The sequence below is a fragment of the Rhodnius prolixus genome, unplaced genomic scaffold (genome assembly GCF_049639745.1).
Source record: "Rhodnius prolixus isolate KJV_2025 unplaced genomic scaffold, Rpr scaffold_7, whole genome shotgun sequence".
NCBI classification, from domain to species: domain Eukaryota; kingdom Metazoa; phylum Arthropoda; class Insecta; order Hemiptera; family Reduviidae; genus Rhodnius; species Rhodnius prolixus.
The window spans coordinates 22,563,864-22,577,011 of record NW_027411582.1 but is presented as its reverse complement, the minus strand read 5'-3'; the positions used below and the strand labels follow the sequence as shown (position 1 = coordinate 22,577,011).

General features: G+C 30.4%; 1 protein-coding gene across 6 annotated transcripts in view; it reads right to left on the bottom strand.

The window, feature by feature from the left end:
• Positions 1-12,503, bottom strand: part of LOC141447201 (uncharacterized) — a 146,223-nt gene extending 133,720 nt beyond the window's left edge. For 4 of the 6 annotated variants that reach the window (XM_074114494.1, XM_074114493.1, XM_074114499.1 and 1 more), the window contains exons 1-2: positions 12,346-12,503; positions 5,012-5,060 (exon numbers count right to left, since the gene is read on the bottom strand). The gene's annotated coding sequence lies outside the window, so the exon portion shown is untranslated. The remainder of the gene's footprint in view (positions 1-5,011; positions 5,061-12,345) is intronic. The other 2 variants (XM_074114497.1, XM_074114498.1) reach the window with 1 other exon arrangement.
• Between the last annotated feature and the right edge of the window lie 645 nt (positions 12,504-13,148).

Sequence of the window (13,148 nt, the reverse complement as noted above, 5' to 3'; positions counted from 1 at the left end):
ATTAATTTGATAGATTTGCTGCAAGCATTTAGCAAATGTTAAAAAATAGACAGAACTAATTTATTAAAGAAGCTTTTAAAAGAGTTCTAGTAAGATTGTTGGGATATGATTGAATTCTTTAAAAAAGAATTTTAAAAGCGACAAGCAAGCAATCTTACCCAACGCCTGAGGTATTTCACTATGGGATGGTGAAGTTAAAGTGAAGTAAGGTGTAATAATTTTTCCCCCATATTTTTTAACATTTATTTTTACAAACTCTCTAGCTAAAAAAAGGGAAAAAAATGAGGGAAAATCTTTGAAAGTTTTAGAATATGAAGAATTGGGTTATAAAGTAAAAGAATCTACTTTTTTCCAGCCTCTAAAGAAGGCCATCGATCAAGTGTCTGCCAGTTATGCATCGCTTCCTAGATCGCCTGCGTTCAGAATTATGGAACCTTTTTTTGCTCTTCAAGAAAAAAAAAAAATGTTCTACCTAATATGGTAATATATGAAGAAAAATAATATTTTTCTAACATTTATTCGTTAATTGATTTAATTCAAAATATACGTTCTATTGCAAGCTTGCAATAATAATAGAAATGAGAAGGAGGAGTTTCAAATAACAAGGTAAAGGAAATGTTTACTTTGCCAGAAATTTATAACAGACTATTAATACAATTTTGTAAATCTGTCACGATCATAATTTCACTTTTCCTCTCTTAAATGAATAAATGAAAATGTCTAAAGAAAAATAAACAGTCATGTGAACTGACCCAGATGTTTTGCTCACGGTCAAGAGGCCATGCATTGGTCCTAAGTATAGAATAGATACTGTTAAAATCAACAAATATTTCCTTTGTTGATTTAGGTATTGTTATCTTTTTGTTATAAAATAGACTAAATAGTGAAATTTTATTACCAAGCCCAGAATATTTAACAAGAAGATACGCTGGCGTATCTTCACAGCAAAACTAGACAAACAATACTGTTATGAACACCAATGTACTCTACACTTTTTTTTTTGTTGTTTTCTTTTTTTAAATTTTCTAGACTATACAGCGCTAACAGTAGAAAACAATGCAGCAAGCACTGCTATTGTCTCTTTTAATAATGCATGGATGTATGTATATTCTTATTAAAAATGTAGAAGAACATAACATTCCTTTATTTCTCTTTCTTTACAACATTTTCGTATTTTTATATACATTTCCAAATTAACTGTAAGTTCATAAAAATATTATTTTGTTAAAATTTCCCAAATTTTATTTTTATTTTAACAAATGAAAGTATCTTAGCGATAGTAAAGCAAAAAAACAGAAAACAAGAGAATACAAGAAATTGTCTTAAAGTTCGACCAGTTTTCCATTGTTACTGCCTCTTCAACCTAGTATTAGGGCCAAAACTAAGAGGGTAGACCTCATTTGGGAAATAGAAGGTAAAAAACAATGGAAAAACTCGTAATTGTCTACTAGTTCGACCAGATTTCCACTTTCTCTGTTTCAGTAAGCTAGTATTCAGACCAGGGCTGGATTTAACAAACAGTGTAGACCTCATTTGGGAAACAGAAGGTCAAAAACAATAGAAAAACATGAAATCGTCTCCAAGATCGATCAGATTTTCACTTTCTCTGTTTCTGTAAGCTAGTATTAAGGCCAGGGCTGGATTAAACAAACAGGGTGGACCTCATTTGTGAGATAAAAGGCAATAAACAATGGAAAAACACGGAATCGTCTCCAAGATCGATCAGATTTCCACTTTCTCTGTTTCAGTAAGCTAGTATTCAGACCAGGGCTGGATTTAACAAACAGTGTAGACCTCATTTGGGAAACAGAAGGTCAAAAACAATAGAAAAACACGGAATCGTCTCCAAGATCGATCAGATTTCCACTTTCTCTGTTTCTGTAAGCTAGTATTAAGGCCAGGGCTGGATTAAACAAACAGGGTGGACCTCATTTGTGAGATAAAAGGCAATAAACAATGGAAAAACACGGAATCGTCTCCAAGATCGATCAGATTTCCACTTTCTCTGTTTCTGTAAGCTAGTATTAAGGCCAGGGCTGGATTAAACAAACAGGGTGGACCTCATTTGGGAAATAGAAAGTAAAAATAATGGAAAAACACGGAATTATCTTCTAGTTTGACCAGATTTACTTTATTTCTGTCTCGATAAACTGTTATTATTTTATTTAGAAATATTTTTTGCTAAAATAAACATTTAGTTTTTGAAATACGACTGGCGGGAACGAACAAAACTAGATCGGAAGATGAACAATGGAAAATTTAAGAAGATCGGAAAGTATTTATCCTAAAATTTTGCAGCGATTAGTATGGCTTTGGTTTATTAATGATTAATTTCAAATTCTTATAATTGGCATAAACCTGTATACGGTTTAGATTAATTTGAAATTTTTGTAGAGGATTCTTGCAGATGCATTGACAAATTCAATCCCTTTGCTAACAACTTGTTCAGGAGCTTTCTAAGCTTGTATTATAGTACAATACTATCTCGAAAAGTGAAAACGAACGCTAACACTTTGTAATAGATAAAACAAAACTATGTAAAATAGTAATTGAATCTGTTGCAACAAATAGAAAAATTTATAAACTTTATAATAGAAAGAATGTTGTATGAAAAGAAATAATAATAAAATGAAATCGCTCAAAGCAATTTGTATTAAATAAATCCAGAGAAGAAGAAAGATGGTCAAGTGGTAGAAGATGGAATGTTGCCAAAGATGGCCTCTTCCCAAGCTCTACAAAGGAATTCCACACCTTTAGATTGGTTATCCTTAAGCTTCCATACTCGCTCATATGCTTGTAAAACTTATAAAGCTCTTATTTATTACATGTAATACTGGCAGGTACTCACTTCTTACTTGTAAATATCAGAAATTGTTTAGATTTTTGACAAGTAATTGTGGGAGCATTATTTGAAGGATCTATCACAAGCATAGTTCATAGCAAATAGAATTCCTGTTTGTTATATAACTAATAAGTTTGTTGTTACAAGGATTCATTGATTTTTAGTCAGCAATTATTATTATTATTTTTAAAAGCATTTAAGTCAATTAATTTAAGTTAAATTTGATTAAGTTAATTTAATTTCTAATCTCAAATCTCTGCCACTAAAAGCTCAATTAAAGCTTCCTTGTTTACCCAGTTCGTTCAGTAATTTTCTAAGATCTAGTCATGGCATAGAGTTTGTTTTGTTGCCTACTCTAAATCAGTTAGCTGGCTTATCAGCAATGTTTGGCAGTTCGCGTGATTACATTATTATTATCGGGCTAGACTTTGCTGCAATCCTGAATTAATCTGTTATTTTTGAAAAGACATTTTACAGAAGTATTTACTAATCTAAAGTAATCGGGTCATCCAACTTTTTAACCAGTTTCTGGATTTGGGTAACCCAATTATAATCTGTGGAATTACCAGCAAGCTTAATGCCAAATGCTAATTTTAAAACAAACTGTAACTTTTAAGGTGGACGGTTTCATATGGTTTATTCCAGAAATCTTTTAAACTGTAGTTTTTATAAAATGGGCAACTACCATTTTGTTATTGGCTGTCCTATTTTCAGTCAACCAATTCTACACCAATTCACGAGTAAATAAATTTTTCAGTGGTCAGTTCCAGCACTCCTAAGAGGTTATTTTTGAATGGCAGAGAAGAGGCTATTATCTTCTTAAAGAAATTAAAATAAAATTAGAAGGATGATTAAACAGAACTGTTCATGATGAAGAAGAAATCATCAATCTTTTATATGATTTATGCATAATCTGCAAGTGGGGAGTACCTCTTATAAACCCACGGCCGTTACCAAGAGAGAAAAGAGAGATTATAAATGATTTCATGCAAAGGATTTGCTGGTTGAAATAATTATCTGAACTTTATACTTTCATAGAAACATTTTAAAAGCAATAGATGTCAAAATAAAAGTTTTACCACATTCATATTAAATTTTCTGATTCTGCTGCAGACGATTATAGTGTAATATCGTGTAAGAGCCTAACAAATAGTTTTACAAAGTCTTTCGTTAAAATTGTAAGAGAATACAAGCAGAAATTAGCCTAGAGTGGTAAAATTAGAAAAATTGTCCTTGTAAAATCAGAACAACAAGTAGTGAACGGCTCAAAATATTTTATTTCTCCAATAATTATTATAAAACCTAATAAAAGTTTAGTAATCAATGCATATTAGCCTTATTATGAAACAATATTAGTAGATAAAGATTAAGAACCTAGTTTATTTGCTTTAGAGAACTTTCTAGGCAACAAATAGATAATTCTATCTAGATAATTTTACTTGCAGTTTTCCGCAACTTTTAATCGGATAACTTTATATTTGGATCAAGCTGTTTGCTGATATAAGAACATTTTAAAATGGCAGTAAGTTAAGAAAACAAAAACAAAAAAATATTTTATAACATTGTTTTCACGACTTACAAATAAAAATGATTTATAGTCTCATAAATAAGTTCACAAGTCCCAGAAAATCGTTATCATATTTCTATTTTCACATGCTGTGTAATCAGCCTTTTTTAAATTTACTATCTAACCTATTTCTTTAAAACATAAATACCAAAATTTCATAATTTTAATTTTGAATATATTCTTGGAACTAAGATGTCAATTCTAAAATTACTTTTACATTTGCTTTCTCAACAAACTTGCTAATCTTTAATCAAATAAATCATCTCCTTTTACTCTAATGAAATTTATTAGTTAACTAACAGTAGTTATACAATAGAACTAGCAGGCTTTCTGGTCAAAGCAAGGAATATCTAGTCAAGTAATGATTGTTTTTAAAAAACAATTCTCCACCTCTGAAATCATTTTTTGTGTAATTATTACACGATATTTTCCATCCTCCAGGGAAAATAAATGATAAAATGTCAGCCTAGTAACTTTTGTTTCTTCTGATTCAAACAATTGTTTGACAGTTTTCTTATTGTTTAATACTTATAATTAAAAAAAATGATAGAAGATTAATACATATTAAAATATTCTGTTTAAATTAAATAAATAGAACTTACTGGCGATTTTCTTCAATTGAATTGAGTAATCAATCCTTAAGTTTCACATCTGAAAAACAAAAATAACATTGATTTAATTAATTTATTTTGGTTGTTTCTTTTTTTTAGCATTTATATAAATATTAAAATACGAAAATGAAAATATGATTCTTTGTTCGAGGATTAAATTTTAATTTAATCAGCGAGTAATGAATAATGAATCACTTCAAATTAAATAGAATTTTAATTTGAATTTGACTGTACTTGAACATTAGTTGATTGCAATTTTTAGTAACTTCTTTTTAAAAAATAGATTTAAAAATCGCAATTTATTTCTAGAAGAATAATCACTTTTACAAAAATTAAAAAAAAAAATATTGAGAGCCTTTTCAAAATATATTTTATTAACTTTATCTCTAAAGCTTTTTGAAGTGACTTATCAAGAATCTTATTTTCTTTGCTTAGATGAAAAAGTTAGTATAAGAAAGATTTCTAAGTTGCCTTCTATAACCAAACATGCCAGTTATCAGTGTGACAGTAAACTCGTTTAGTGTCCAATTATTTTATAAGAACACAAAAACCATATTCTTGGGTTATAGACTTCATCAATAATGCCCGCTAGTGTCTAAGTAGAAACTTTCTTAGTATGAACAAAAATATTTTGTTGTCGTTCATGAATCTTATTACAGTCCGTTCTGTGCCAAGTACCAGAAAATTATTTTTCTTGAAATTTTTCCTAGGGACACCCATACGATCTATTTTTTTTTTCTTTCCTTCTTGCAGATAATATCATTTTGCAAGTTCTTGATGAAATGATGATAAGAGTAATCTTGAAAACCACGCCATTAACACAAAATAAAGTGAATCTCCAAAGATGTATACAGGGTGTCCCAAGCTATATGGATAACGACTTTTTCTCGCAAACTAAGATGGCTAGAAAAAAAAAACAAAACTAAAAAATACGCGTCCCCTTGGTTTTTGTTAGAAATCCAATGGCCACTGAATCGCCCCCCGTGACGATATAACCCGCCCATCAAATTGTCTATCGAGATATCTCTTTATATGCCTGATAGTGTTATATCGACTCGGGGGGCGATTCAGTCGCCACCTCTTTTACCGGATTTGACACCTATGGACTATTTCCTTTGGGGTTACCTGAAAAACAAGGTGATTATTCATAACTTTTTTCTTTCTTTCCTTATTTCTGCTTATCTAAAAGCATTTCTAAATCTAGGTGTATCAGAATCAAGCCGGGATTGCATCTGTAGATGAACTAAAGCCAAGAATAATAGATGCCTGTAACTCGGTTAAAGCTGAATCTATTTCTTTGGCTGTAAGGGACAATTGGTAATGGTGGAAGCCATATCGAGCATGATCTGTAACATTAATGAGGAGTAAAATTTATAATAAACTAGTACTTTTCTTCTAATTCAATCAAAAAACCCCTATAATATTATCATTATGAAATTTCTTATAAGAATCATTTTTTCATTCATAACTTCTAAAACATCGCTCACAGAAAAAAACCGTTCCAGTAAATTTTTCTTAAAAAAAATAGAAGAATCTATTTCTTAAATAAAAACCACACCTCCCCATTTGAAAAACTGAAGTCGGTGCCTGTATCTCGCTTCTGGAAGCACCGAAAAAAATTTATAAATTAAATTTGGATTTCTAACAAAAAAAACTAAAGAATTATGGTAATTATATTAAATTCTTTTGAAGGTTAAACAATTGCAAGAAACCAAAAAAATAAAGAAGGCAGATATAAAGTGAACTTCAATAAAAATGCAATAAGCAGTGCAATTATTCTTTTAAGATTTGCATTCTAGAGAATTGTAACAATGATTAAGCCCTTCCAAAAACTTCTAAACTGTACATCATTTAACCATAATTATTTTACACAAATCAATTGAGATCCCATTAAATATACCTGCCATTACCATTCACCTATAAGTTTTGTGACAAGTTGATAAACTGGGCGTTGGCAATTAATCATTATTACGTCACATATTGAATCCATTATTATGTAATAGGAAATGGTATGAGAATATTGTAAGTACGAGGGTTAGATAACCACTGTGGCCGCAACTTGCACCATCATCATCTCCCTCAGCAGTCCATCATCTCCTAGTTTAACACACTTCTATCATCATACTGAGTTGGGAATTTGGGTTTTATTTCAAGCAAATATTATCATTATGTAATAGATTTATGGCTGGTTTTTAATATACCAGAACTACTTATCTCTTTAGTTCGCTAATATTGTAAACAAATTATTTAAATTTACACGGTTTGGGGGTGCAAGAGTCTAAATCACTGTTACCTCCTACTGCTGTGGTGGAAGCGAATGCTCACACCCAAATTGAGATCACTAACAATTCTCAGAATATGGGGGAATTCTTCGTGGCACTCATCAAATCTCCATGTAATGTTTTGGAATCTCCTCCATAATGCTTCAGATATCCATCATGAAAAGATCTTCTCTATGTTAGTGCAGAAAAAGCAGACTGCAGAATCACTAAGTGGGTTAGGCAACCATCTTACAACTTCAAGGTGATAATCAAGTCGTTACAACGAAACGACAACGGAAAGCCAGCTGCCACAGGATAAATGATGATAATAATAGGTTTACGTCTAGAATTTGTTTAAATCTCTATATAAATATATCTACAATATAGCTATTTTCCAGGGTAATAAGAAATCAAAACAGCATTGGATGCCTGTTGAAAGAATAAATGGTTTAATACTGAAATGGAAGTAGAAGCTCATAAGACAACCTTCTGTCCCTTGATAAAGCATTAATCATTTAGGGAACATAAAAACTGCATAAAAAGTAACCCTCGGTATAAAGTGGTGGAATAAAATTAAACCTACAGTTTGATTTGTTTTTTTTTTAATCCAAAGATAGAGATAGGATAACTTTTTTTCTTTTGTGACATATTGCAGAGGACTTCTTTCAGAAAAGCTGACATTATTCAGCATCTTTACTGTTATTCAGAACAATCAATGATGGTTTTCGCCAATCGCTCAAAGAAACATTTTTAATAAAAATTCTAACTTTCAATCAAATATGTGATTCAGAAATAAAGTGAGATTGCATTAATTATGTGATTATATCAAAAGTGAGTATATTTTTGGAAGTTAATAATGTTATTATTATTATCATTCATTTTTCTCTTACTAGCACGTGTACCAATTTTTGGTTTGCATAGAATTAGATTAAAGCGAGAAATAATCGTCAATTGAAAAAGCATTTATTATTATAGTATGAATCATAACTCATTATATTGCCGTTAGATGGCAGGAGAAGTTGTTTTATAAGAAATATTACTAAGATTATTCCTTTCAAAAATGTTAGATCATTAGCGAGGGTTTGTTAGCATAAAATTGAATACAATTTTGTTTTGAAACTTTGAATGTGGTCCTCTCACATAAGTTTTCTTTCAGGAAAAAAATATTCATTTAAAAGATGGAAGTCATGTACATGTTATCGTTCGCCTATGAGAAAGTTTACTGGCGTATCGTTACACAATCTCCCTATTAATTCAAAGCAAATGCCTACGTTAATAAAATAACTAATCGCCTTAAAATCTTACACCAATTTACCAATCTTTAACCTCTACCAGAAGATCCTATAGCTTTAAATTCCGAATTTCATAAAGTTGATAGAAGGGAATGATCGTACATATCCGAAAAACTAGCAAGAGGAAATGAGCTCTTATTCTCGGATCCTTGAATCACAACCGCTATGTATTGAAAAACAACTTACTTTAAAGTATAGGTTCGTTGAAAAGAATCTTTCATTTAGAAAAAAAAGTAAGGGGAATGAATAAAAGATGTCTGAAGATGTCTTGATCCGATAAACCCTTCAGAATGGTTATACAGTTCATCTACCCCCATCATATTTATACATTTTTAACTTTTTGTAATACTCTTTCTTTAAGAAAACTTAAAGCACAAGTTTGCACTACCTAAAAAAAAAAAATAATAATAAATAAGGGGAGGGATTAGCTATGTGGTTAGCGTACTCGATTCCCACGCGGAGGTCCCGGGTTCGAATCCAGCTGCTAACCCTTAGATTTTCTCTTCCTAGGAGCTTCTTACAGCTCACTGTCCGGTGATGGACAGTGTTGTCTGTAACGAGAGAACACTGTCCGGAGGCCGGCAGTGCACTGAAAAAAGCTCCAAGCGCTAATAACCTCAGCTGTTGATGCGCTAAAAAAAAATCATTTGTTCAATAACAACTAACCAACTTGAAATTTAAATCCGTCTGTGCCCGTTTTTCTTTAATTATGTCTTGTTTCAGATTTTCCAACTACAACGATGTAGATCAAGTTTAAGTCAAGATGGATATCAAACAATTTTCGGAAACAACTTGGTTGATCTAGCGATTATATCTAAAAGAAATTACTTGATGAATTTGATGAAACAAACAAATTTTTAAAACCTGAAAACCTTGTTGAATGCTGCAAAAATCACTAAGATTGAATGGAGTCTAAAAATATCCAAATAATATTGTATATTTCTACATATATTCTAAACTATTTCAAAAGATAATGAAAGTTAAGCTCCTTTTTAAAGAGCTACATGGCTTATGTTATCAAAGGTAATTCTTTTTTCAAAGAAAACTGAAAATATTCTTTTGTTAAAAATGCTTTTTACAATATTTAAGAAACGAATACCTGGCTTGAATATTGATAAATTCATTTATTGCGTTTATTGAAAGAACTGATTTTCAGGTATTCTGGATGCAAGTTTAGTGTAAATTTTAAAAAAACAAATTATTAACTAATAATAATTACCTACTATGTACATTTTTATTAGAGAGAAACATTTCATGGTTAATTTAAGAATAAATAATTAAACACAAATGTCAGTGTACTCATCTATCATTAAATTTCATTCAAAAATAAAATATACAAATTTATATTAAAATTTAAAAGTAAAAAATTATAAAATTTCAGATTTCCTTCATTAAATTCTGAAATTGGTTTCTTTCTAGATTTATTTCTGTATAGAAATACAGTGATGGTTATTTAGCTAGGAAAACGTTAATGCTATTCTCTGTTAATTTTAATAGTGTAACTGGTGGTCTACACCGGCCTCCTTGAAAAATGGAATAGTCGTAGCGATCGTCCCCTGAGCCCCTAACCCCAAGACTCGTACCTCAAAATCACGGTCGCCAAACACCCCCCGTAACTCCCAGAGAGAGATAGTTAATGCATTTAGCATAAATGCTGCTCTTTTTATCCATTATCTCTTCTTGCTTTGCATTTTCAAACAGCTAAGTGAAATCGATGATTTACGGTTGCATGCTGTCCCTTTTTAAGCCTTAAACTTTGGCCGCATATCTCGTAGGACCATTGTCATCTAATTTGTACACAATCTTCTTCAGAGAATGGGAAGTTGAGTTTACTGAATTGTTTTTTTAAAGATATGCTTTACCATAATGTCTTCTAGTTACAAGGAGCATATTATTAATATTATTACTAACGTGTACTGTGTTATGCTTATTTTTTGACCAGAGTTCAAATCACTTATTATTAATTCAATAATCATTTTTAAGGAAAATTTAACATTATGAATTAAGAATGTAACAAGACGGAAAACCTCTTGGATTTTTCTTCTTTTTTTATAGATTAGGTATCATTTTAAATTAATTTTAACAGCTATACCGAAAAGAAATTAAGAGGTATCTTAAGCTTCTTTGGAGTGCACAACAATTTATGTTCTTTGTATGAATTTAAAGCCACTACAATCCAGAGACAAAAATAAACATATGAATTATAAAAATGTCATTGTCACTTATTGGGAAGACAGTCGGGATACAACGAAAATGTTTAGTTGAATCCCATTTCCTGGTAAGTGCCGGTTACTAATTGAATTTCTAATTAATTGTATGTACCTTAAAAATACATATGAAATTCATACATTTATATTCATAGGTCCATACAAATACATTTTGAAATAAATTATCTTTTAGGCAATGTTCGAAGTTAGGTCTTCCCTCTAAAAGTAAAATTTCCCTAAATTGTACACAAATTTGACAAGAATTTAATCTTCCATTCACACTTGTAAAAAAATAATAATGTACTGCAAAAATTTACTAGTAAAAAAAATGGGTAATATTTTAACAGTAATTCAGATGTGTTAAATTCCTGGATGTTATTTTCTCGAATTTAATTTTTCTTTTCTATTTAGAACTATGGATTTTATTAGTATTTTAATAATTAAAAAGTAACCTCACATATGTCTGTTTATGTAAAATGCCTGTGAATTTATCTTGAGAATTAATTTTAAAAAAATGGGTTCTATGTTTGCCTTTAAAAATGACATTCTTATATTAATTTATTTTCTCTCAACTGCATTAGTGTTGGGGGCTAGAAATACATCTAGCAAAGATAATGTTAATTCTGTTATTCAACTAAAAAAAAAGAAAAAAAAAGGCGTATAAATTTTTGCAAACATTTTAACACTAAAGATAAAATTATATTATTTTTTGTAAAGTGTTTTATGTGTAGTACGTTGTATCATGAGGTTTTGATGTTTAGTGAATATGTATTTGTTTCTTGTTTACAATTATGTTACATTTAACTACGTAATTAAATGTACCTCTCATTAGAAATTTTATAACAATGGTGAAATATAATAAAATTATTTAAATTTTGGCAAATAATCGTTTTGTTCTTTTCCTAAGATCCAACCTCTAAATTTGAAAAATATAAATACAATGAATGAAAAGAACAGCCACTCAGCTGATGAGTAGTCTAAATTCAAAGAAAATCTGGACATTTAGTCAAAGGAGAGTACAAGAGAATTGTGTAAACCAAGGAGAAGTCTCTCATCAAAAATTCTTAATTATTTTTATATTTCAACTGCTGAAAAATTATTTTAGCATACTTTGCGTAACAATATAATAATAAGGCTCTATTTTTTTAATTATAATTTTGTGTTTAAACTGAATTATTGGCTTTTCCAAATAAATATTTCTAAATTAAGCAATAAAATTGAAAATACGCAAAAATAATAGGATTTTTTTTTATTTTATTAAAAACAACAAAAAGTATTTATCAAAATATACTATTATTGAGAAAGTCTGTATGTGTTTGCGGAAGATACCGTTGTTCCTTTTGGAGATTATAAGTAGACAAATAAATTCCATTTGATTTGGATATTAGGGCGGTGTATTATAAAAAGGTGAGTCCATTTATAGTTGGAATATGTTCTCAATTTGTGTAAGAACAATTTTTACGTAAATTAAATATATATAAAAAAAAAAGAATATAAATTTTTTACAAACTAAGTAAAAGTTTGGTTATTCAGGGAGTAGTTTTTAGAATTTGAAAACTACTAACCAATAGAGAAGTGATGTAGAAAGCAAACAGCGCGCTATGTCGAAGCGTTTTTTTTTTTGAGTGTGCGTCGTATGAATTGGGATGTAGTAGCGTAGACGGTGCGAGAGAGATCGAGCCCGGGCCTGGCACTGAATCCGTCACACAAGGGTATCCCACGGGAAGGGTGCGCTGGTCGGGTCGATATTGGCGCCACAACGGGAAGGACATGCGCTATCTCCCGGTCTGGAACCAGTTGCCAACTATACTATAAAGCATTCAATAAACAGCTGGCCTGGGTGGTTGTTGTTTTGATGTGTGGTTTAAACGTCAACTTGCAAGGGGGATAACAGCATTAACAATATTTTTTGGGGGGATTAATTATAATAAAACTGCCCCGTAGGACACTTGTATAAGGGTTGTTTTAATTGGTTTACTTAAAATCCTCTTTATCTCACATTTCCTTCAAATTGAAGATCCTTTTCTCTCATAACTTAGGCCTCAATTTTGGAAGGTTTCCTCAAGGTTCTATCTTACAATTTCTACCGATGCTTGAAGTTTAAACATTAGTTAGATTTTAAGTACTCTCCTCACAATTAAGAAAAGCGTGAAATAGAACTCCTGTAGGAATCCAATGTCCATTAAAATAACTGTGAAAAACAAAAAATTTATTAGAAAACTCAAAACAAATCATTTAAAAGTTCCTTTTTTACCTATCAGCAAAAGCAACCTCGTATATTTTAGCAGCATATTTAATCTCCTCCTAATATTATATTGAAGAACTAAACATTAACAAGGTACTATAAAAACAGAACCAGCAAAAAGAA